This window comes from Condylura cristata, unplaced genomic scaffold, assembly GCF_000260355.1.
Source record: "Condylura cristata isolate star-nosed mole 26May11 unplaced genomic scaffold, ConCri1.0 scaffold00004, whole genome shotgun sequence".
In the NCBI taxonomy this organism is placed as follows: Eukaryota; Metazoa; Chordata; class Mammalia; order Eulipotyphla; family Talpidae; genus Condylura; species Condylura cristata.
Window position 1 is genome coordinate 46,073,637 of NW_004567105.1, and position 25,670 is coordinate 46,099,306.

Sequence of the window (25,670 nt, forward strand, 5' to 3'; positions counted from 1 at the left end):
TAGATTCTCAGTGCTGTGCTTTAACCCGCTGCGCCACCAGGGAGGGCCTGACACAAAACTATTTTAACCAAACTACTCTCATTTGGTCTTTGTTAAAAACAAGAAGTTACATTCTAATTGATATAAAGACTCCCCTTCCCTTCCCTTCCCTGACCCACTCCACCTCCACTTCCCCCCACCCCGCACAAATGGGGTCACTCTGGGGCATTTGCACTGTGTGGGTTCCCAGAGTTTATCCAGTACAACTGAGGTCTAATAGCCCACAGAGGTAGATGGCTTGAGCTTCAACTACTATTTTGTAACCTTGAAGGCAAAAGTCCTTGATTCAAGGTAGCTGAGTAGAAGGTAGAGGGAACCTACTTTTTGCCCAAAAAAAGCTGCCCCACTTGAGTACCCAAGTGCTATCCAAAGTTTCTCTGTAATAATCCCCATCCCTACCATGTTGACTTTATGCATATGAGTGGGAATTGGCTGAAGCTTACATTGAGCTTTATAACAGCCTTCAACTCTCAACCATCCTGTGCTAAAGGATGATGTAGCTACTTCTCTCACCCTCTCATAGGACTGGACTAATTTCTTCCTCTTTCTTGCAAATGCCTAGAGTCTAGCATTCTAGCTAAATAATCATATGATACCACTATTCTGTCCATTGCACCTGGTCAGAACTGAACGTTTGGGTACTTAACTGTTCTAATGTTTTCCCTTGTTATTTTTGGCCTTTCCAGGTGGTCAGAAGTTTTTCGTGCTTACAATAGCATTTCTTGTATTTTGCTTTTCTGAATATGTAGGTGGATTCCTGATGGTTGTTCTCTCAAAGGAGGGATCTTTGGAAACGACTTTAGAAAAATAACATAGGAGGTGACCTTATGTTTGCATTCGCTTGGTCCTCTCTGAGGAATAAATAAGCCAACATCCTGCTGGATGTGCATCTACTGCTTCTCATCTCCAGTCCCCATTGCACTCCTCTTGCCACATTTCCCTTTCAGCTGTGATACAGCTTACTGTATCTTACTCCCGATGACCTAGCTGTGAGTCAGACTCAGTCCAGGAGTCTGACTATTGTGGCCAGGATCAGATTGTAAGAGGATAGAAGAAACAACTTATTTAAACTCCTATTTCAAGTTTGCATCTTGCCAACAGCAGCAGATATCAGTGGTGCTTTGGCCTAGAAATACAAACTTGAGTAGAAAGCCCAACTTCAGGTTCACATTTATATCATTATTATTCCAAGGTTGATGGGAGGGGTGGCTGTCACATGGACTGTTGTCCAAACTCTGCTACATTTACTTCCTGGGTCCCATATCCCTAGGAAGGGCTCTTGTTCTCCCTCCTCCAGCTATGAAATCTTATTGCTCAGCCTCGTCTATTAAAGTGCTGGGTTGAGATTGGGGTTGGAGGTAGAAAGGTGAATGTGGGTAGAAGTATTATTTGCTGTTTCCAGAAAAACTGCTTCTGCTACTTTCATGTCTTTTGCTATCCCCTTCTGCCTCTGAATACTGAAGACATCAAGCCCAACTTTAACACACTCAGGAATGCCAGATTCACTAGAAAGAAGTAGTCTAGGACCCCCAAACAACTTCATGAAATGAAATTCCCGTCTTCCCCTCAGCTAATCTGAACTGGATCATGACATAATAAAGAAGCAACTTTTAATGTCCTAACCAACTTACAGATGTTTCTTACAGATGTTCGCATACTTAACCTAACTAGTAAGTGGAAAGACGTCTAAAGTGACAGCCTTTACCTGAGATATTTTACAGCCAAAGAATCCAAGTTAGAAAGTGGTTTAGAGTAACAAGTGATTTCACAAGACATGTGCAGCCTTCACAGCTTGCTCAAGTGTTCATTCATTTATTCATTCAGGAAATATTTAGTCAGTGCCTACTATGTAACTGGAATTATGTGAGAGATCATGAGTACCATAAAGTAAGTGATTGACAGAATATAAGGGGGGACTGTTAACTTGAGGGAAGTCTCTCTTTCAGCTGAGTTGAATGGTGAGAAGGAATAAGCTTTAATATCTGGTGGTGGGAGTGAAGTAAGCATTCCCAGAAAGAGACTGTGGTGAATTCAAAGGTCTGGAAGTAGTAACATGCTTGATAGAGTTTAGAAATAGAATATGGACCATTGTGGCTAGAGCAGTGAGCAGGGCAGAAGATGGAGAGGCAAGAGTAAATCATAAAGGACCTTGTAAACCATAGTTGAGGAGTTGTATTTTATTCTAATTACAGTGGGAAGGAAATGGCATCTCTTAGGCCACTTAGAGGTGACACAATCTGATTCACATAAAAAAACACAACTCATCCGGGGTATTTAATAGGTGGGAAGGTGGGATAAAAGCAGAAGTTTAACCTCCATAAAAAGGGAGGGGTGGCGTGGTTAACCAGGAAGCTATAGCTATGCTTCCAGCAAGTGATGATAATGGCTTTATGTAGGAAAAAAACTTGCTTCAGGTAAACCAATTACAAGAATAGAGACGAGGGGAGAATTTCCAGTCAACACAGACTGACCAAGGAGACTTCCGGGAAGTTCAGTGTGTTCGGAGCCCACTCAGTGTCTCATTTCCTCAGGGGTAGAAATCTAAGTGACTTCCTCTGCTGCCTGGTCAGACCTCAGAAGTGCATGAGCATCCCTTGTGTATGGGGAGAGATCAGCCCTGACTGAATGCTACTAGTGCCCCTGAGGGGATTAGGTAATAAGTGTAGAAAGGAACTGGCCTTCCCCCAGAACCATCAGCAGTTCCATCATCTAAGTCATCTCTATCAAACCTCACTCAGAAAAACTTAAGTTGACCTTGAATCCAAACAAGATTGGAAGTGTTTATCCCCAGGATAAAGCATGAGTTTTAGGGAATGAAGGGTGTTCTCATGAAAATTTCTAAAACAAAGTGGAAAAAGCTAGAGTACTGATGTCTGAACAAGCCTCATTTACACTCCAGGTAAGACCATGAGGGATAAACAACTTTGTCTACTGCTTTTCTGATTGTAACTCTTCATTCATTGTCATGTCTTTTTGTCTCTCTTAGCTTGAGCTTCCCCTAGAGCTAAGCCAGAAAAAAGGGCTGGGTGCTCATGGTTTATTTTGGGAAGACACAATCTCCAGAAGTGTAGTGGAGACTGTGTAAACAGGAAGGAGGAACAGATCAATGCTGGTGGGCAACCGGACATCAATCCCACTCATTCTTTTAAAATGTCCAGTGCTATATATTTTTAGCATGCAGTTACGTAACTATTATCCCCCTAATTCCAGAACATTTTCATCACCCCAGTAAAAAACCTTGTACCTACAGCAATCTCCCTTCTCCCAGCAACTAGTAACTACTAATCTATTTTTTATCTACATATATTTGCCTATTCAGAAAGTTTCATATAATGGAATTATAAAATATGTGGTCTTTTGTGTCTGACTTCTTTCACTTAGCTTAAAAATTTCAAGGTTCATCCGTGCTGTCACATGTATCATTTCTTGTTTTGTTTTGTTTTTTAAAATATTTATTTATTTATGCATACAGAACTGGGGTACAGGCCAGAGGTGCAGGGGCAGCGAGAATATTCACCAGAGACGGAGTGGGAAGCAGAACAAGCAGATTGACGAAATACACTGCTGAGGGGAGTAGTGGGCGGGTCAGGAGAGGTCTGCCAGGCCCTGTGGATCACCTCGCTGGGGGTGGTGTTCTAACTCTTGCGGAAGTGGCTTTAACTTCTTAGTGCTGTGCTTTAACCCACCGCGCCACCAAGGAGGGCCCCTTGTTTTGTTTTCATGTCTGAAAAATTTTCTATTAGGTGACCATACTGCATTTTGTTTATTCATTCTTCCATTGATAGATGCCTGGATTTTTCCATGTTCTCGCTGTTGGGAGTAATACTGCTCTGAACATCCATGTATAAACCTGTCAGTGAACTTGTATTTTCAGTTCCCTAGAGTATATACCTAGGAGTGGAATCACTGGGCCACATGTTAACTTTATGTTTAAGCTTTTCAGGAATTAGAACTTTTTCCCAAAGTTACATAATCATTTTACAGTTCTGTGTGCAGTATGAAAGGGTTGCAAATTCTTCATATTTTCACTAATACTTGTTATTTTCTGTCTGTCTGTCTAGCGATCTAATGGTAATGAGATAGAATCTCAATGTGGGCTTTGACTCGCATTTCCCTAATGAACAATGGTGGTGAACTTCTTTTCATATGATGATTGGCTATTTGTAGATCTTCTCTAGAGAACTATCTCTTCAAATTCTTTGCCTATTTTTTAACTGGGTTATTTGTCTTTTTATTACTAAGTTGTGTATATATTCCAGATATTATACCTTTATTAGGTATATAGTTTGCAAATATTTCTCAGTTGGTTTTCTTTTCACTTTCTTGCTAATGTTCTTTGAAGAACAAATTTTCTTAATATTGATGAGATTCATGTTACACATTTTTTTCTTTGATCGCTTGTGCTTTAGATGTCATATCTAAGAAATCATGGCTGAATCCAAGGTTACAAGATATACAGCTATGTTTTCTTTTAAGAGTGTCTTAGTTTTAACTCTTATGGCTATATCTTTGATTTATGAGTTAATTTTTTTATATATGGCAAAAATTCATTCTTTGACATAAGGATATCTAGTTTTTTCAAAACCATTTGTTGAAAAGACTACTCTTTGTTGAAATGACTTAACAGGCATGTCAAAGATCACTTTAATATATAGAAAATTATTACCCCTGAGCTATATGTTTATTCTTATGTCAACACTACGTAGTCTTGATTACTGTAGCCTTCTAATAAATTTTGAATTTGAGACATGTGAGTTTTCAAACTTTATTCTTTTTCAAAATTATTTTGCCTCTTTTGATTCTCTTGCACCTACATATCAACATTAAGGTTAACTTATCAAATTCTGTAAAAAAGGAAGCTGTGATTTTGGTGGGAATTATATGGATATGTAGCTAAATTTGTAGAGTATTGTCATCTTAACAATATTAATTCTCCCAATCCATGAGCATATGATCTTATCTCATTAATATAGATTTTTTTTTTGTCTTCTTTTTTTCCATGCCATGTGATCGAACTCACACTGAAGCAGCTTCAGCCAACTTGCAGTGCTTCCTAACCTGTTGCACCACAAGGGAGGGCCCAATATAGATCTTCTTTAATTGTTGTCAACAATGTTTTGTAGTTTTCAGGGTGTTATTATTATACTTCTTCTTCCCCCCCCCCCTTAAGTATCTCATTCCTTTTGATGCTAATGTGAATGGAGATGTTTTTTAAATTTAATTTTTGGATTATTTATTGGTAACATACAGAAACATGACTGACTTTTATATATTCATTTTATCTCTTGTATCCTGCAACTTGATTATTTTATAAGCTCTAATAGTTCCCTCCACCTCCTTAAGATTTATTTGTATGTAAGACAATGCCTTCTATTCCTTTCTAATCTGGATGCCTTTCTTTTCTTGCTTGGTTGATCTGATTAGAAACACCAACACAAAGTTGAGTACAAGGAGTGAGAATGGACATCCTTGTCATATTCTTTATTTTAGGTTGGATTGCTGGCTTTTTTATCTCTTGTTTCTGGCAGACTACCTCTTAACCTTTTTTTGGTTGTTCTTGCTTTGGAGGATCTTATAAAAGTTATGGTGTCAGTTCCAAGAAAACTATAATCATGAATACGTATATAATACTTCAGCTAGAGTTTAAGAGCCTTCATAGCCTTAACACAGTGCCAAGAGTATAGTGTACATTTTTTTTAAACTATGTCAAGTGACTAAATCCATGTGATGTTTTAATAACTATATGAGACATCTGTACAGTACTTTATACTTTTATAGTGCTTGGTCTTATCGTTCCTGACCTTCATTGTAATCCTGTGGTGTGACTGTTCACATATTGGTCAATCCATTTGGGAGAAATTAAATCTAAACCCCAAGTGATTGGTCAACATGTTAGTGAGGGAACCAAGACCACCAGTGCTCTATCAGAGCAATATTTCTATACTGTTTATACATCTTTTGCCTTTCTCTTTCTAACAGCTTCTCTGAAAGATAATATTGGAGAGAAATATAAGATAATTATGACAGTTAATTTTATAATGCTGTTTATGTTAGTTGCTATTGCTGTAATTCCTAGTTTTTCAAATGCATTTGAAAAATAGATATCTCACAGCCCCTGTATTTCTGTAACTCAAGCTCACCAGACTGAAAAGCTGGAAACTCAAAGAATAACTTGCTCGAGGTCTCATAATTAATAAAAAAGACTTGGATTCAGGAATTGAGCTTTAGCTGCTTCACTCCAAACTACTAAGCCTTGAACTGCTCCTGTCATTGCTGTTGTGAGCGCCTAATATACTAGGCTTTTGATTTCAGAAAAATTGGGGTTCATACCCTGGCTCTCTTACTTACTAGCTGCTGCATGACCGTGGGCAGGCTACCTGCCCATTATGCTTGCTTTCAGTAAAACAAAGAAGGTAGCAGTTACCTCCCTGAATTGTAGTGAGGAAGATAAAATGTGATGATAAATGTCAAGTTTATAGCATGCTGCTTGACCTATTATTGTGAAAGGTAGCACAGTTCTAGGCAGACACATCCACTACTCCTGGGAATTGGTACCCTCTGATTGGCATAGTGAGAGCCCTTTTATGATCAACTGCTATTTCTCAAAGTGTTCCACTTTTCACTCTAAATTTTAGATATGTTGAACTATTCCCAGCCCTGCAGAAGACATGAAACTTCTTGCTTCCAGACATTTGCATGCCATGGCTTAGACAGCACTGCCTGCAGGAAGTGTTTCCTGATCAACCCTCTCTCCCCACACCTGGGGTTGGTAATTTTTTCTTTCTTCCTTTTTAAGATTTATTTTATTTATTTATGCATACAAGAGCTGAGGTGTAGGCCAGAAGTGTGTGTGCGTGGTGGTGAGGGGAGGGGTGCTATTCCTGAGAGGATTTACCAGAAACAGTGGGAAGTAGAACAAGCAGATCTACTGAGCTACACTGCTGAGCAATGTGCAAGGCGGGAGGGATCTGCTATGCCATGTGGGTCAGCTCCCTGGCCATGGATTGAACTCATGCCTCAACGGCTGGTGATAGCTTGATAGTACTGAGACAACCCTTGCACCACTTGGGAGGCCTGTGTTGGTAATATTTTCATTCAATTCCAGTCCTTGTACTTCTTTGAATTTCACTTATCACCCTGAACTGGAATTGCCTGTCACACAATAAAGGGTATGCTCATAGTGTAGGACTATGGTGTATTCCCAGTGCCTGTTATAGCCCTACTGCTTGGCATCATGTCAAAGCTGGAGTGAGTACACAGTAAATAAGAAATGAGTGAAGTGTTACAATGCCTCACTAACTGCCCCATTGTAACCACTCACCATTTTAAAATTCTGTGACTGAAACTGTTAAAACTTTAATTTTAGACACACATATAAACATCATGAGTATGAGTAGAAGGGGGACTGGACAGTTCAAAAGATTGGTCAGAAAAATAATGTTATGTTGATATGCTGTTTGTGATAATATACTATGATTTTCCCTCTTTCAAGCCTTCAAAAAAAAAAAAATAGTACCTTCCTGATGGTGCGAGGGGTTAAGTCTCAGCACAAAGAAACTATCAGCAGCCACTGCAACATGAGTTGGATACCCACCAAAGAGGTGACCCAAATGGCACAGTAGACATCTCCTGTCTTGCCTGCTGTTCCCCTCAGCAGTGTATTTCAGTCAATCTGACTGTTCTGCTCTCCACTGTCTCTGGCAAATTCTCACATCCCTCCACACATCTAGCCAGCTCTTGCCAGCGTAAATAAAAAAAAAATCTTAAAAATATCAAAATAAAAAAATTAAAAACTGCATGACTTTAAATTTGTCTACTTAAATACTTTTATGTATTTAATTCAATAATGTTAAGTTCACATTATTTTGTACGACCAATTTCCAGAATTTTTCATTTTGCAAAACTGAAATTCTGTACTCATTAAACAACAACTAGTTCTCCTTTTCCCCAGCCCCATTCTTCTTTCTGTCTCTGTGAATTTGACCAGTTTAGGTACTTCATATAAGTGTAGTCCTACTTACTTGTGTTTTTGTGAGAGGCTTCTTTTGCATATCATAGGGTCCTCAAGGTTCATTATGAATGAACCTGAATATGACAGAATTCTGTTTCTTTTAAAAACTAAATAAAATTCTGTTGTAAGTAGATACCACATTTTGTTTATCCATTTATATCCAGTTATATTGTTTAGGGACATTTGGGCTGCTTCTACCTCTTGGATATTGTGAATAGCACTGCTATGAAATGAGTGTGAAAATATTTTCAAAAGACCCTTCTGTAATTTGCTTGAATATATACCCGAGGGGAGATTGCTGGATCATATGGTATTTTTATTTTTAATATTTTTGAGGCACTATCATACTGCTATTCATAGCAGTTGCACCATTTTAACAACCCCACCAACGATTCCAATTTCTCCACATCTTGGCCAACACGTTTTTATTTTTTAATGCATTTTACTTTTCCAGATTTATGGTTTTATTAACACAACACACACATACACACGTGAGCTGGCTATACATTCTCTTCACTGGGCAGCCTGGCATTGGGATGGGTGCCTTGGGCATCCAGCTGTGCCACTCTTCCCACAATGGTTTTGCGCTTTTTGCGAGTGATCTCAGCACAGTACTCTTTGTTGCACATCAGCAGCACTTCCTGCTCCTTGTCATTAGGCACCAGGAACTTGCAGAAGCTCCTGGACAGAACATGCTCTGTTTTCTTCCCTTCCCATCACCAATACAAGGCATCAAGATCTGGTCCTTGAGCCTTCTGCACACTGTTATCGATGCCTCTGGCTTTCTGCCAGTTACACTTAGTTTTGACATATCCATCTGACTGATTCTGGATTAGTTTTTTGATCCTCTTTTTGACAATCTTGGGCTTCTTGAGGGGTCGGGGATCAGCCATGACACCAAGTGGAGAACTGCCATTGCTATAGGCAGCACAGAGGAAGAGAAAGCTGTTTTCTGTTTTTTATTTTTGTTGTTGTTGTTTTAAATAATGACTATCCTAATGAGTATGAAGTGGTACTTGTTATAGTTTTGATTTGGATGTCTCTGATTATTGATGCTATTAAGAATCTTTTTTTATTTATGCATACAGAACTGGGGTACAGGCCAGAGGTGCAGGGGCGGTGAGAGGATTCATTAGAGACAAGAGTGGGGAGCAGAACAGCCAAAATGACGAAGAACATTGCTGAGGGGAGCAGCAGGCAGGCCAGGAGAGGTCTGCCGCACCATTTGGTCACTTCTGGGGCAGGGATTGAACTCATGCAGAAGTAGCTTTAGCTTCTCAGTGCTATGTTTTAACCCGCTGCACCACCAGGGAGGGCCTTAAGAATCTTTTTATAAGTTTATTAGTCATTTGGAAATAGTAATTTTCCAGTTTTGATGCATTTTGTTTCTGTTTCTTGCTCACTGAATTGGACATTCTCTACTTACTAGAAATGACTGGAGTAGACATCCTTGTTTTGTTTCTAATCGTAGAGGGGTACTTTTTATTTCAGTATTGTTGTTAGTGATGATCTTTTCACATAGGATTTTATTATGTTGATGTTTCCTTATGTTTCTACTTTGTTGGTTTTTCTTCAGAAAGAAAGTGTGTTGAATCTTGTCAAGTGCTTCTTCACTAATTGAAGTGGTCATATGGTTTTTGTCTTTTATTCTATTAATGTGGTACATTATAGTAACTGATTTTCATATGTTGAAACAGCCTTGCTTTCTAGGAATAAATCCCACTTGTTCACGGTGAAATAATTCTTTTAATTAGCTCTTGAATTTGGTTTTCTAATATTTCACTGAGACTTTTGGATGAATATTCATCAGGCATATTGGTCCAAAGTTTTCTTGTCATGCCTTGATCTAACTTTGAGGTCAGGGTAACAGTGGTCTCAGAATGAGTTTGGAAGTGTTTCTTCTTTAATATTTGGAAGTTTGGGAGAGAACTATAATTAATTATTCTTTAAATGTTTGGCAGAATTATTTCCAGGGAAGCCATCTGTTCCTGGGTTTTTCCTCGTCAGGACGCTTTGACTATAGACTCATTATTGATCTGTTCAGATTTTCAATTTCAGTGTTGCTGGGTTGTATATTTATACAAATATTGGTTTCTTCTACATTACCTGATTTTTAAACACATAATTGTTTATAGATTTGATCTTTTTTTTAAATTTTTATGACATTCTTTCATTTCAGATTTTAATTATATGAGTTTTATTTTTTTCTGATTGGATGGTTTCTTCTATCATTCTCCCATTGTCACTTGCTGAGAATTCTGAAAATGGCAATATTTGGATCAGCCAGGAAACCTGTGTGAGTGATAATAGCTAAAAAAGCACCACAAACCCTTATGTAACTCTCCAGAGAAATACTTGTTTCTTGATTAAACCATTGTATTTTGTATTTTCCTTGCAATAGTAACTTAGTCTGTATCATATTTCTACTTTTCCAAATGCTGCATTGACTGAGGATTTATATGCTGTTGCTTTTCTTCTTTATCGGCATTCCTGATTAAAATACTACAACTGCATGAGTATATAATTATTTTATTAAAAATAAGAAGTGTTCCAGGTCTAAATAGCTAATTTCCTCTTAACTGTAGAATTAGGTTGCACCTCACTATGGTAAGCAGCAGTGGATATTTTAATTTTTATCTGATTCTTACCTACTTCAGCAGCAGCAGTACCGTCTTCTTTCTCCTCCTCCTCCTCCCCCTCCTCTTTGTCCTCCTATAAATTTCTCTTCTTTCTTTCCAACTAGATATACTCTCTCCTATGAATAGAGAAACTTTGAAAATGTTAATTTATGTGTCTGGAAGAAATTTCTCTTACATGTACTCATATCTCAGTTCCGTTATCACTTTCCCCCAAGAACTCTTCCCCAAGCCTCAAATTAAGTTTTGTTCCTCTCATATATTATATTATTTCAGACCTTTGAGAAGCAAATGCCAATGAGAGATTAGGTATTCAATAAATTCAAGGAATTTATTCAGGAAAATGTTTGCACAAGTTACAGCATAGGGGTTAACAAGAATAGAAGTAGACAGAGAGAGCCTTCAGAATTTGATGCCATCTGACATCTGTGAAAGATGAAAGGGAAGGAAGGAGAATGGGTAGGAAGAATCTCAGACCCTGAAAGCAGCTCTGAAAACATTTCGGTGAGGCAAATGAACACTCAAGCCTAAGTTGCCCATTACAGGAGTCCTGCTCTGTTGAATGTCCCCTAGCTATTGGCTTTGAGGGGTCCTAATGATCAAGAGGTGTGGTGGTTGGCGCTGTCTGTGCGATGCTCCCACAGTTGGATGTACATAACTAATTTGGTCTCTAAGCCCCTTGTCCATGATTACACAGGCTTGTATGCTTATTATATAGGCATTGTTTTCTCCTATTCTTGCTCTGTTTCATAATTGAAAACATTGTGTGTGTTTTCTGTAGTATCCCAAGGCCTAGCACACTGTCTAGCACCTTTAAAACAAATGCAGCTGCTTCAATGCAAGTTCGCTCCCCCACCCTGGAAGTGACCCACATGGTGCAGCAGACCTCTCCTGACCCACCAGCTGCTTCCGTTAGCAGTATACTTCACCGATCTGCCTGTTCTGCTCCCCACTCTGTCACTGGTGAATCCTTTCACCACCCCTGCACCTCTTGCCTGTATCCCAGTTCTGTATGCATAAATAAAATACAAATATTTAAAAATATAATTATAATCTGCCAGTATGGTTGTAGAATAACAGTGCATTAACCTCAGATCTCATCAGGTTCAGGTGAAATATCATAAAATAGAATGCCCTTGTAGCAGTTGGTCAGGACAAGTACTAGAAATATCTAATCCCAAGCAAATCTCAAACCAAAGAATTTATTAACTGCACTTGGAAAAATGGTGTTTGTTCTTAGATATCTTTATTAGTTTTTAAAAATCGCTTTATTTATACATGACCCTATATATTAAATAAAATGCTTTCTTGCTCTACGAGGGCAAAAAATGAGTCAGCTGTAAAATTGTAGATAATTCTCCCATGTTCACTGCTTTGAAGTTAGGCAAAGAGGCAGGGTTGGAAAAGGGCAGGCATGAGATCATGTACTGCTACAGGGCTGTATGAGAATTCTTGTCTTGTCCTGTATGTTAACCTGTTAGTGTGAATTTGTGTGGTTTCTAAAGTTCTTTGTCTACAGTATTGCATGTAAGAGATTAGGGCCCCAAGTGACCTTACTAAGTATGAATCTTTTGCTTTCTTATTGCCTGTGAACTCAATGGTCCTAAACATTTGAATCTGTAATGACAAGTGTATTGCCTTGTTTTCATGTACCTCTATGGGCACTTGAAGTCAGGGTTTGAATTTGAACCCAGTTTTACCCTTGACTTCTAACTTTAACTATGCACAAATTTCATTTAAATCTCTTCACCCCAAATAAAAACTGATTTACTCTTTTATCTGATAATAAAAGAATTACTAAGGCAATTTAGAAGGAAAATAAAAGGAAGCATCTGTAATTCCACCACTATGAGAAAAGTTGCTTATAATATTGTATGAGGAATTCTGGAATAATTTCATTTGGGCATGGTTTCTGACACTGTTGTTTTATGTATGATACTATCATCTGTCTACTTTTCAAGAATTCTAAACTAATAACTTAAATGGTCATTATTAAAATCAATTTGTTATGTGTTAAATGCTTTATGAAGACTGTATAATTTAATCCCAGAATCATTCACTGAAGTAGGTAAAATTAATTATACAGCTCTTTTTATATAAAATGACACAGACCTTGGGAGGCATAACTATCAAGTGAAGAAAAACATTCTATCCTGGGCAGGTTCTCACTAATTTGAGAGGAAAGAGATGCTTAATTTTACATCTTCTGACTGCTTTTATAGATCATTGCAGGGTTTTGTAAATCCTTCTGGAATAAGACATGAGATAATCCCATATAAATACACCTTTTAGAAGGAATCCAGGGAACTTGATCTGTGAACAAATACTGTGCTTTTCTGTGACCTTGAAAAAAATAAAAAAACATATTGTCCAGGAACCACTCTCTTATTTGTAATTTCAGTATCTCATAAAGTGAAGACTCAACTGTAATTACTCTGAGCGCTCCATCTTGGGAGTCAGAATTTTTGATAATTTCTGACGCTTTTCACAACCTAATTTTCTAATAGGCCTGGAATGTTGTGTGTCTGCTTAGAAACTTATAAGCTTTTTAAAAAGACCTTCACTACTTCATGACTGGTTAATATGCCAAGATACATTTTACTACTCTTGGTCTTCTAAATGTGACATGAATTTGATGTTTTATGTATGAGTGTTTCAAGGATGAGGGATGTTTCTGAGTAACCACCTTTGTATCATCAGTCTCAGATGCATTAGTGTTCTTAAGTGACTTGCTGAAGTCATTATCGAGGCAGGAGTTATTATTTGAATAGTTGGCAAAGTTAAATTCTTACTTGCAAGCAGCCAATAATGTGGTTTCTTTTATATCCACTCAAGAGCACAAACACAGTCACATGCATGATTTTTAGTTTAATATTTAGAAGAGAGTGAGTATTAGCCAAATAAACGTGTGAGCTTATTGATTATGGTTTGGTGGAGAAGAGAGATCTAATCTACTATATCAGATAGTTTAAATGTTGAGTCAAGTATTACAAACTCAAAATTCTGTTAAGGGCCAGTAAGGCAAAATTTCCTAAGTACATAAATCAAGACTGAATAAATGCAACATGGAGATTTGGAGCCCATAGCAAACTGGAGAACCATCCTCCCTTGAAGGACTTTTTCAATATTATGTTTATCAAACAAAACACAATGAGAGTTGCATTTAGATGAGGACAGATTGCCATTTGAAAACTTCCAAATACTGGAATGGATATATGGGAAAGGTAAACATTTTAAAGCCTGAAAATGTGACCTCTGTATCCAGGTAGAGACTTCCTTTTATTCCCTTTTTGATGGTCCCTTCACCTCCTCTTCCTAGCACCTATCATAGTCTCTAATTATTTATTGTTTTTTATATGTTTGCTTGTTTACAATCTTTCTCTCTAAACATTATGCTTCATAAATGCTGAGACTTTGTTTTTCTTGTTCATGGTAATAATTACCAGCACTAGCCAGGGCCAGGAAACTATTGGACCCTCATAAAAATTGTTGAGGTGAAACAAAAAATGTGACATGCTTTGTTATCATGTGATAAATCTTATTCCCCTAGGGGAATTACTTAGTAGTAATGCATTAAGTATTTGTTGAAGTTGGTGGGGGTCATTGTCCACTGTGATTAACCATGGTGAAGTGGTTTACCTTGGATGGGGTTAAGGTTTGAAACAGATGTGATCACTAGGCTGTAGAGATGCTGAGAGGAACTCTCTGCAAGGAAGTTTAGTGAGACAGAAAATAGCAGTTTTTGTTTTGGATACTAATAGGCATGGCTAGTGATCTGTGCAAGTTGTTGACATCAAGGATGACTGTTGATGGGTAAAAATAGGAAATCCAGGAAAGGTCAGTGTCCCCAGATAAAGATCTGCTTGCTGCTTCACATCAGGTGACTGTTGATAGAAATAAGTCACCAGAGCTGAAGACTGAGTTCACAAACCCATGTGGTAATAAGACTAATGGGCAGCATACTTGCACAGGAAAAGGAACTAAATGATCAAGGCAACCAAAACAAGTTTAGGATTTTGAAATTCCAGGAATAATTACCAGGCTGGGCTTGGCCTCAGCATCCTTGCAGAACAATTACTGGAGCCTAAGTCAGACCCACACTAGCAATAGTGCTGGTGGGAGTTAAGTTTTCCAATAAACTCCATCCTCACTAAGGACTCTTTAGTCCTTATAACTGAGACTTAAGTGTTCCCAACCCCTCGTTGAGTGTGGCCTTAAATATTTGCTTTTTGGAATAACAGAACCGGTGCAGATTAATGCTGTTAGATGATTTAGCAGTTAGGACTCTGGTTATAAATAACAAAGATCTTTCAAACTAACTTAAGGAAGAAAGAGGGCTATATTTGCTCATGTCTGGGAGCTTATACTTTCTCTGCCTGTGCTGCTCTGTCTGTGGTTTTATTCTCTCATCTGCTGATGGTGGGCTTTCCTGCTAGAGAACAGTGTGACCTTGTGACAGCTTGGATGTGGCTCTCATTTCTGCCCTTGACCTTAGATAAATTCTTCATCTATAAAATGGGTACATTTAATAGCATTTACTCATAGGTTGTTGCAAGGATGAAGTAAATAATAAATTAACACATAAACCAGGCATACGGAACGGTGTCTAGTACGTAGAAATTACTCTTGTCACTGATGATGAGCAGTTCTTTCTCATGACTCCACTGCTATGATGCTAGAGAGTAGAGAATGCTGCATCTTAACAGTCCTAGATAAATGCAACATTCTAGGAATGACTCTTATTAGCTCAGCCTATGACAGAGGCACCATCAGTGTATGTGTGTATGTGAGGAGGGAGGGTCTCTTATCAAAAGAGGAGAGATTGAGACATGAGGCAGAGGTTTCTGTCTACCAAAATTTGTGCTCCTTACCCAGCCAGGGACCATATTTCCAGGCATTCTTTTCTCCCTTTCTTGTTGGAATGGGGGAAGGGGGAAGCTGGGAAGTGGAATAGTATGTATAATATATATTACTAGTTCTTCCCCATTGTGGAAATGGAAGTGAAGTGTGTTAATTCCAAGCCAAAGTGTTTAAGGAGTGGTGTATTTTATCTATGCTTTTTCCAGTGGATTGTTAATGATGAGAACATAGGTTCTCAAGCCTCATGACAAATTGGAATCACCTGGTAATCTCAACAAAATTAATGCCAGGTCTGATATAAGTAGTTTTTCATCAGGGGCATTTTGCCACCCTTTCCCCAAACAGTAGGCATTTGGCAAATTCTGAGGACATTTTTTGCTGAGAAAAAATTGTATCAGGGAGTTACTGGAATCTAGTAAAAAATCAGGGGTACTGCTAAACATGCTATAATATACAGAGCAGCTCTCAATAACAAAGAATTACCTGGTCTAAAATGTGCCAAGTTAGAAAAACATGCTGTTGTAGATCAGATGTAGAGCCACAAGGCTGAGAGATGAAGAGGTCTCAGTGCCCAGATCACTGCAAAGAGCACTGCAGTCTGGTGACTGAATTACCCACCTTGGAGAGTGATCTGAATGTAAAGTGAACCTATTGTGTTTAACCACTGAAATTTGGGGTCTGTTAGAGTAACTCATGTTTTTCAACTCATACAAGAAGAGAAGCATATTAAAAGAATTGTGGTTAAGCTCTAAAATGAGCATACAAGATATTTTATTCCTATTATCCAAGTCGAGACAATAAATTGTGTACCATATTTTTGCTTAAAATTTATCAGTAATTCACAGCACAGATTTCCCTAATTAAAATCACCCCAAATTAGTATGCAGTGAGTTTATGGCACAAGAATGGACAACATGTATTTGGTTTGTATTCTGGGTGAAAAATAATTTGGGTTTGACCTTAATAAGTAAGGTGAACTTATGTTTCATCTCAAAATTTGTTTTATTTAGTATTTCCTCTGTTATAGTAAATAAATGTTAAGTTATTCTTTCACCTCATCTTATTAGTTATTGTTTGTAATTAAGACAAGTTAGATTTGTGAAGTAAGAATAAAATTTGTTACAGATGGTAGCTCTGGTAAATATTGTAAAACTGCCAGACTCTTAAATCTGTCTGACTATTCATGTTACTGTGCATGATTGAAATTGACTAATAGTAAAACTCTTTAGAGATTCTGTTATTTTGAGAATTTTGGGGGGAATGGGCAATATTCTCAGTGTATGGAATTTAGGAAAGCCTGGGAGTGAGCCAGGGCTGGACATAAAATATTGAACCCTCTAACCATGTAGATTGATTTAAAGATAGCCAGATAGTCCAGGCTGATGCTGGAATTGTCCATTGTCTATCAGAAGAACTTGGTTTTAGGGGTTTGTTTAGAATTGGAGGCTATGTGATGTGAGCAGTGGGAACCCATGTTACAGAATGCTTAAGACAGCATTAAGAGGTCATAGAAGAGAGAGGAAGAGGGAAGAAAAGAGGGAGAGAGGAAAATGAATATGAAGGATGAAGAAGACATAAAAAGGAAAGGAAGAGGAGAAAGTGATTTTGATTGATTTGGGTTCTGGTGATATCATTTGAGTAACTTGGCTATATTATCAGGTTATACCTGTAACCCCAAGGACTTTTCATTAATCTAAGCCCATAAGGTCCTCTTTTATACCTAAGCTAGGTTGGGTTGTATTATTTGACGCATATCTGGTTTTTTTTTTTTTTAAGATTTATTTATTTATTCATACAGAACTGGAGTACAGGTCAGAGATGTGGAGGGTGAGAGGATTCACCAGAGAGTGGGGAGCAGAACAGGCAGATCGAGGAAGTACACTGCTGAGGGGAGCAGCAGGTGAGTCAGGAGAGGTCTGCCACGCCATGTAGTCACCTCCGAGGCAGGCGGGAATTGAACTCATGCGAAGGTGGCTTTAGCTTCTTAGTGCTGTGCTTTAACCCGCTGCACCACCAGGGAGGGCTGACACATATCTGTTTTTAAGTAATGACATCGATGAGACATTTTGGTTAAGTCTGGTGTCCAGGAGTTTAGACCTTCAGGCGTCAACGTAGATTATACTGCTGTTGATGAGTTACCCCTCCCCTAGCAGTGAGCTTGCATTCCCATCATTTTCATGAGACTAGCATTATCTATCCTGTGCAAGGAGAATACTTGTCTGAGATGCCTAGTTATTTCTCATTATTTTGCTGTTCATAACACTGTTCTATATAGTGGTGATTGGTACATGGATTTTGTCTGTGGTTTAATAACTGGTAAGTCACGGAGCTTCCCTAAGTCTCAGTGTCTTCCTTGTAATAATAATATATCTTCATAGGGATTTTGTTCATTCAGAGTTCAATAGAAGGCAGAACTTGTAGTAAAGCACTTAATAAATAGTAACTTACTTTTATACTGAAAGTTTTTGATACTTCTAGTAACAACTCCCCTCCCACTTGGGTGGGGTCTACGGGAAGTTTAACCAATATTAATCACTGCTCCCTAACAGATGGCATTGTGGGGAGGTCCCAGACATTTAAAATTGCACCTGTACCATCCCTGGAAATAGTGACTGTGGGAGGCTGCCAAGTAATTTGGGGTTAATTGAAGGGAATACCCTGGGCAGTGGGGTAGCCATTTATCCTCTGAATCCCCTTGTCTATTCTGCAGCCAAATGAAAAGAGAATTATACCTGCAGAATGTGTCCCTAAGTCAACTCTGAAGACTCCAGAATTTAGTTGGTGTCATTAAATATTCTTCATCATTACAAGTGGTATTTGGCAAATTTATTTTGCTGGAAGGTAAAGGTTACATGGGTTGAATGCATTGAATATTCTTGGGAGAAAGGGTAAGAAAATATTATGGCAGGAATATTTCTTAGGACAGTCTCTGAATATTGAATATGAATATATCTTTTGAATGATTTTTAAAGAAGCTGTGTGTGTGTGTGTGTGAGAGAGAGAGAGAGAGAGAGAAAGAGAGAGAGAGAAAGAGAGAGAGGAGAGATCAGAACATGAGACAAGTAGAGAGAGGAGAAGAGAGATTGACTGTTCAGGAACTTAAACAGTTACAGGTTTAAAGATTCCTCTCTGAGTTTAGGTATTATATTAGGGGCTAAGGGTAGAGATTCATTCATTCAGCAAATTTTTCTGAGTATCTACACTGTGCCAGGCACCGTTAGGCATGAGGGGTAAACTATTGATTGATTCAGACAGTGACTGTTACTGTCATTGAGTTTATAGCTTAAAAGGAAACAGAGATAATAAAAGTCTTCACATAAATAATGTGAAATTACGATGAAAATTACTGTAAGGAAGTTATGCAACCCATGAGGATGTTTACCAAAGGATCATCATTCTGGCTGGTAATGTCAAAGATATGCTATGGTCAGATATATTTTGAAAAAGATTATCCTTCCTTAAATGAAGATTCACTAGTGAGTACAAAGAAACAGCTAGAAGGCAGCGGTCACAGTAAGACATGTGGATGCTTAGATCAGGGAGGTAATAATGAAAACAGATATGGAGCAATTTCAGAAATCTTTAAGACGTAAACTCAAATAAACTTAGTGAAAACTTGGATGGTAAAAGGGAAATGATATTGAGAGAGATTTCTGTTTTTTTTTTAATATATAAAAGTTTATTTTTACATCATTTTGTGCATTTTTTCATCTCAGTTGTAATCCCTGTGGATTTCTGGGTTTTAAGTCTCCCTTTTGAGGTCTCTAGGATATCACAAATGAAAAATGAATGAAGTATATATTCCAGTATAAGCATTTATGTCAGGAATAAATGGAATTTGGTAAAATGCTCTATCACTTACCTTTGAGGTGAATTCCCTAAGAGTTCAGTGTTTGAAGAAGATTAGAGTATACTCGTTGGATAGTCCAGGCCAAACTCAACACAAGTCCCAGAATATAATGTACCACTTGAGGACAAATTTGAATATTCCAGCCCCAGGCCTAACTGTGAAGCCAAGCTGTGTGGGTTATTATGATATCCAGCCCCCAATGCTTGATGCTCTTTTCTTGTCAGAGCTGTTTGCAAAGCCTGAGGAATGTCAAGTAACAGCATGCTCTCCAAGGAATTAGCTTTGCAACTTAATGAGGAGAAACTTTTATGACTTCAGCTGTGTTCAGTGTTTATTGTTCTCAGGCTATATTAGAGTTATGACTTAGTAATAAAAGCATACTCTTCTATAAGTTATGTCACTTAAAACTTTATCATATAGAACCTACAGCTCTTATAAGCATAAACGAGTAAACACTTGGGCACATATGAGTGTCTCTTACAAATTAGGGTACTGGAATTTACAAATAGTAATTAACTTATGGATACCTAGGTATTCATTTTTGTTCAGAATTTGCATTTATAACTAGGACTTGTTTCCTCAACAAATACTGATTTTCTTATAGTCCCAAGATTATTTCTAAGTAAGTAATACAGTCTAATGTTTTCATGGAACTCATGTATTATTTGAGAAACAGCTAAGCCAAAAATACCCAAATAATGCAATTTGAGCATGGCAAGGATAGAATGATGAGGCATATTAGGAAGTGTGCTTAGTCAAAGATGTTCTTTGTAAAAGGAAGTTACTTGAGCTGAGGGAGTATTGATGGGAAGGAATTCCTAGGGCAAAAAAGTATTTCAGGTAGGGAACAGTAAGTGCAAAAGACTCAAGGAAGGAATCAACTTGGCAAATTTTACAATAGGAAAAAGAAAACCAGGTAGCAGGAATATTATAAGCCTTGAAAGATGGGCACAGTTAGGGACCAAGAGATTAGAGATTGTTAGGGTCTCAGTAAAGAGTTTGAATTTTATGCTAAGTATAGTGGGAAACCATTAGAGGGTTTTAAGCAGGACAGTCACTTCACTGGAGTAAGATGTAATAAGATCATTCTAGCTCCTCTGTGGAGAATAGGCAATGTAGATACACCTGAGTTTAAGAAGAAAATTGGTTAAGAAGAAAAGCCTATGATTTGGACCATGGTTATAGAATCAGAGATTTGGAGATACTTTTTTGACATGAGCTGACATGATTTGACAGGATTTTGCTTGTGGCCTAGACGGAAGAAATAAAGTAAAAACAGAAACAGGTCGACTCTAGGTTTTTGATCAAAGTAATAAAACTCTATACTGAGGATTCAACACAGATATTAACACCACAGCAATCTCTTTTGGAAGGCAAATTTCTAATTGCTTGTTTGGGTGAAGAATTTTTTCTTTTGAAGTATTATCTTATATTTTATCTACAGGAAGCAGGGAGGGAGTTTGATATTTATAGATGGTATTTAAATTCAGGTTTGCCTGCTCCAGATGTCTGCTCCAGGCCTTCTGATAGGCTGCTTATAGCTGTGGGGCATTGGCTCTGCCTGTGATGGTATCTGCCTGACTGGCCAGTTCCTTAGATCCATGAAGAGGTGACAATATGGGTCAGAATGGTCATGTTGCCTCATGCTGAACTTTTCTATGTACTTCCAGATGCAGCTTCAGCTTCAGGACTTGGCTGAGAGACTTTGCTCACATGCCTGGCAGAATATGATAGCTGGTTGGGACCTAGTGGGGATCCAGCCTGTGGTCAAAGGGCGTCTGATGTTCCCCAGAGGCCAGACGATGACAGCCTGGCCCCTTTGGCTTCCTACTTTCTATAGTCAAACTCCAAACTGAGTGCTGGGGTGGAGCTGGGTCACCACTGTGGTTTGGATAGACAGCAGGGTGGGGCGAGCTGTCCCCAGGCTGCTGCAGAGTTGGCTTTGGACAAGAGACTAGGGTCAGGCATGTGGTCAAATTATGCATGTGTTCCTGGCAGAATTGACAGCAGAATTTAGGAAAATAGATTTTATAACTTCAGCTGTATTTGGTAGTGATCATTTCTTGGTTGAAGATGCATGGACTATTCCCAGCATATATTCTTACTACAGATGGAAATCTGAAACCCTAGCAATGTATGGATCGCCTTACTCCCTGAGTAAGGGAAGTCTCTTGATTGGGCCTGCACGAGATTGCCGGTCAGTTAGGTTTCTGACAGGAAACAAGGCTCACCTGTAATGCTTCAAATGTGGAGAACTAATGGACCTACTTATATAGTGGTGGGAAGAGCAAAGGGAACAGTGACTGGGGAGCCTCCCAGAGGATGTTGGGTAGAACCACTGTCACTTAAGCCAGTTGACACGCTAAACCTTGGCATAGCCCCCATGGGCTGGAGTCCTTGAGGAAGCTTCCAGTGCCAGCAAAAAGGCCCAGAAGCAGAAGGGGCAAGGAAGTGTTCCCCATTCCCTCTTTCTTGTGACAGCCTACATGTTTGGGGAAAGAGAAGAGAAAAAAGGGGAAAGGATGGAATAGGAGAGACAAATGAAGAACCACTAACAAAAGAGGAAACTCAGTTTTTTACTTCAAATTGTGGGTTCAGCATTGTCTTTAATGCTTTTATCACTTTTACTTTTTCATAATCTTAAGACTACATTATGTCCAAGAACCTCCACAGGTAAAGAGGTAGGAAGATGGGCAATGGAGCTACAGTGTGTGGGCAACTTGGGGAAACCTGAAATTGTCTCTGGAAGCCAAGTAGCTAGAGACAAGGAGGGGAAATGTAGCTCTGGTTTGGCCGCAGATTGCTGCAGAGAAGCAGCAGAGGAGTAGAGAAGCTCAGGGAAAACTAGGGGGTAGTGAGATCATTGTACCTTTTCCATGCAGTAATGAGAACTTTCATTGAAGTATATCTCTCCTCAGGAAGAGATGGGCTCGAAGTTGCTTGGTGTTCAGTCCAGTTTCCAAAAAATGGCAGCTCATCTTTCAGTGAAAAACTTACAGCAAAAATATTTGGTTGTGATCAAGCAAAGACCAAAGATAGACAGTGGTGCTTTTTATTCAGAGAAGTAAAAACAGGTTACCAGCATTGGTTGAAGACTGCAGATGTATAATTGTTTTTTTTTTTTTTTAATACTTGGGAAGTAGTTTTCTGTATGTTAATATTTTGGGACATGTATGTTAATATTTTGGGGCATGTATCTTATTTGTAAGACAAATTCAGGCAACCCCAACTTTCACAGTTCTGGCAAAGTCATCAGCACCAACAATGACAAGACTGGGGCATCTCCAGTGTACGGCACATGACCTTTGTAGAAATAACAGAGTATGTTAACCATCTTTTGTTGCCTGTGACCAGAAAAGTCAGTAAGAGGACGTCTCTAGTGGTGAAGGTGAGATGAGAGCACAACAGGGTCTTCTATTCACCATCATTCAATAAATACTTTTTAGGCTTCAGAAAGATTAAATGCAGCTGTAAATGAGGTAGCCCTCTTATCTGCTGCAAGCTGGTTGTTGCAGAGACGATTCTATTTGTAAACATTACCCAGGATTCTTGACTAACACTTAAGCTTGGTATTTATCCACCAGCTGCCTTCCCTGCAGGCTCCTTTCATATAATAAAGAAAAAGTGTGAGTAGATTTTACCCAGGAGGCTACTCCAAGAATTTAACAGCTATGTAGGATTAAAGTCCACAGCATGTAAAAAAAACCAAATTTTTGCTTAACTTCAAATTTTTCAAAGAGGGGGGAAATTCAGTTTATTTAGGAAATATTTCACATAAATAACATAATGAGCCTGATGATACTTTCTATATGCTGTGAAACTTGGGGTTAGAGTTCCATTCACATAAGAAATAATTTTTCTGGATATTAGCTACTTTCAAGAGGTTTTTAGTAGGAAACTTTTAAAAGGCCAAAGTGAGATTAGTTTTTTTTAAAGATTTATTTATTTTGTGCATACAGAATTGGGGTATAGGCTAGAGGCTCAGGGGCGGTGAGAGGCTTCACCAGAGACAGAGTGGGGAACAGAACAGGCAGATGGATGAAGCAAATAATGCTAAATAAGTTAAGTCAGAAAGAGGAAGATCAGATGTCATCAGAGAAAAATAAAAGAAAGGAACCAACAAAACTAAATCAAGACATACCCTAGAATATGACTGCAGAACTGAGGGGCGGAAGAAGATAGGAATGCAGTAGGGAAGGAGTCCAGTTGTGGATGTAGAGGAGTATGGGTGCCTTGGAGGTGGGTGTGGTATGGTACAAAGACCTGAGGTGTGAACCTAGTCTCCTAAATGATGTACAGTATTGTAAACTAATGTCACCTCATGATAAATAGAGTAAATGCTATAATGCTCTACTCTCCAAGTATAGTGTTCAGCAATAAATCCCCTTAAAAAACGTTTCTGTGATCAATCAAGAAATTTGGGAAACATTGGGTTAACTTTAGTGATATGTAAGAAATTGTGTGTTATAGATCTTCTCAGACTCTGATACTGGATTGTAAAACACCCAGATGAGTAAACCCTAATTATTTATTTTTAATGGGTCACCAATTAGCATTTTAAAGAGCTGTCATATTTTTTTGTGAAGTACCTAGCTTGAGTGAACTTCAGTCATTCTTTTGTGGTGGGGAGGCAGTTTACTTAATTTTTTTTTTTTAAAGATTTATTTATTTATTCATACAGAACTGGGGTACAGGCCAGAGGCTCAGGGGCGGTGAGAGGCTTCACCAGAGACAGAGTGGGGAGCAGAACAGGCAGATCGACGAAGTACACTGCTGAGGGGAGCAGCGGGCTGGCCAGGAGAGGTCTGCCACGCCATGTGGTCACCTCCGGGGCAGGTGGGGATTGAACTCATGCGGAAGTGGCTTTAGCTTCTCAGTGCTGTGCTTTAACCCGCTGCGCCACGGGGGAGGGCCTTAATTTTTTTTTTAAAGATTTATTTATACAGAACTGGGGTATAGGCCAGAGATGCGGAGGGTGAGAGGATTCACCAGAGACAGAGTGCGGTGCAGAACAGGCAGATCGAGGAAGTACACTGCTGAGGGGAGCAGCGGGCTGGCCAGGAGAGGTCTGCCACGCCATGTGGTCACCTCCGGGGCAGGTGGGGATTGAACTCATGCGGAAGTGGTTTTTTAGCTTCTTAATGCTATGCTTTAACCCGCTGCGCCACGGGGGAGGGCCCTACTTCTTAATTTTTTTTAAACCCTTTTGAGATAATGGAAGAACTTGGGTGTAGACCAGAGGTGTCGGTGAAGTATTGAGAGGATTCAGTAGAGACAGAGCAGAGTGGGGAGTAGAACAGGTGAATTTACTGAAATTCACTGCTAAGGGAAGGATTGGACAAGACAGGAGAGACCTGCTGCACCCTATAAGGGTTAATTCTCTGGCTGGGTATAGACATTAGGCTTTAATGAGGTGATAGTGCTGAGACTTAATGCCATCAGGGAGTACTCAGGTTACTTTTTTAATAGGTAATATATAGATAAGGTAAATTCCTAGCATGTGAAGGCATTCAGTCACATAGATATCACCTCTTAATCTTTGCCTCTGAGATTCTCCCTTGTGACACAACCATCAGTTTCAAGGTCTGAGATATCCTATGCATATACAACCATGTTTGTATATTGTATGTGCATATAAGTGTAAGTACATTGTGTGTGTTTCAGTTTTGAGCAAGCTATAGACATAATTCTGTACCTTGCTATTTATTTAATATGTATTAGACCTCATTCCATGTCAGCCATGTTTAAAGCTGTATCATTTGTTTTAAATATCAACATAGTATCCTATTGTGTGAGTGTGTCATAAAACATTTAGCCAGTATCCCATTGATGGACATTTAAAATATTATTTATCTTTTCATAATATAGACAATACTACAGTGGGTGCCTTTATATATTTGTCATTGTCATTGTGGTGTTTCTTGTATTGGCTTTTGATGAAAACCAAAGGCATAGTAATAGAATATGATTGTGAAGTCAAGAAAGGCTATGTTTGCAGCCTTTCGATGGTCTGGCTTGATTCAGAGATCTTTAGAATTTAAAGTCCCGGAGAACTAAAGATTAAAAAAAAAAATGCATACTATCTGAAGATGTTTAAAATATAGATTTTCTTTCAGAGATAAGAAAAGTTAAGGTTTTTAAAAAATTGTATTTCACATAGATCTAAGTTCTAAAAATATATATTATCAAAGTTGCTTAAAATAGAAAGGGGGAATGCAGTGATTTTTTTCAGACAAAGCTCAGAGTTTTGAAAATTAGATTGTTTAGGAGATAA

General features: G+C 38.5%; 1 protein-coding gene and 1 pseudogene across 2 annotated transcripts in view; one reads left to right on the forward strand and one right to left on the reverse strand.

Moving 5' to 3' along the window:
- The window catches only part of FRMD4B (FERM domain containing 4B), a 305,516-nt gene that overhangs the window by 16,366 nt on the left and 263,480 nt on the right, over positions 1–25,670 (forward strand). The gene's annotated exons all lie outside the window — the stretch shown is intronic.
- Positions 8,551–8,943, reverse strand: LOC101627002 (annotated as a pseudogene).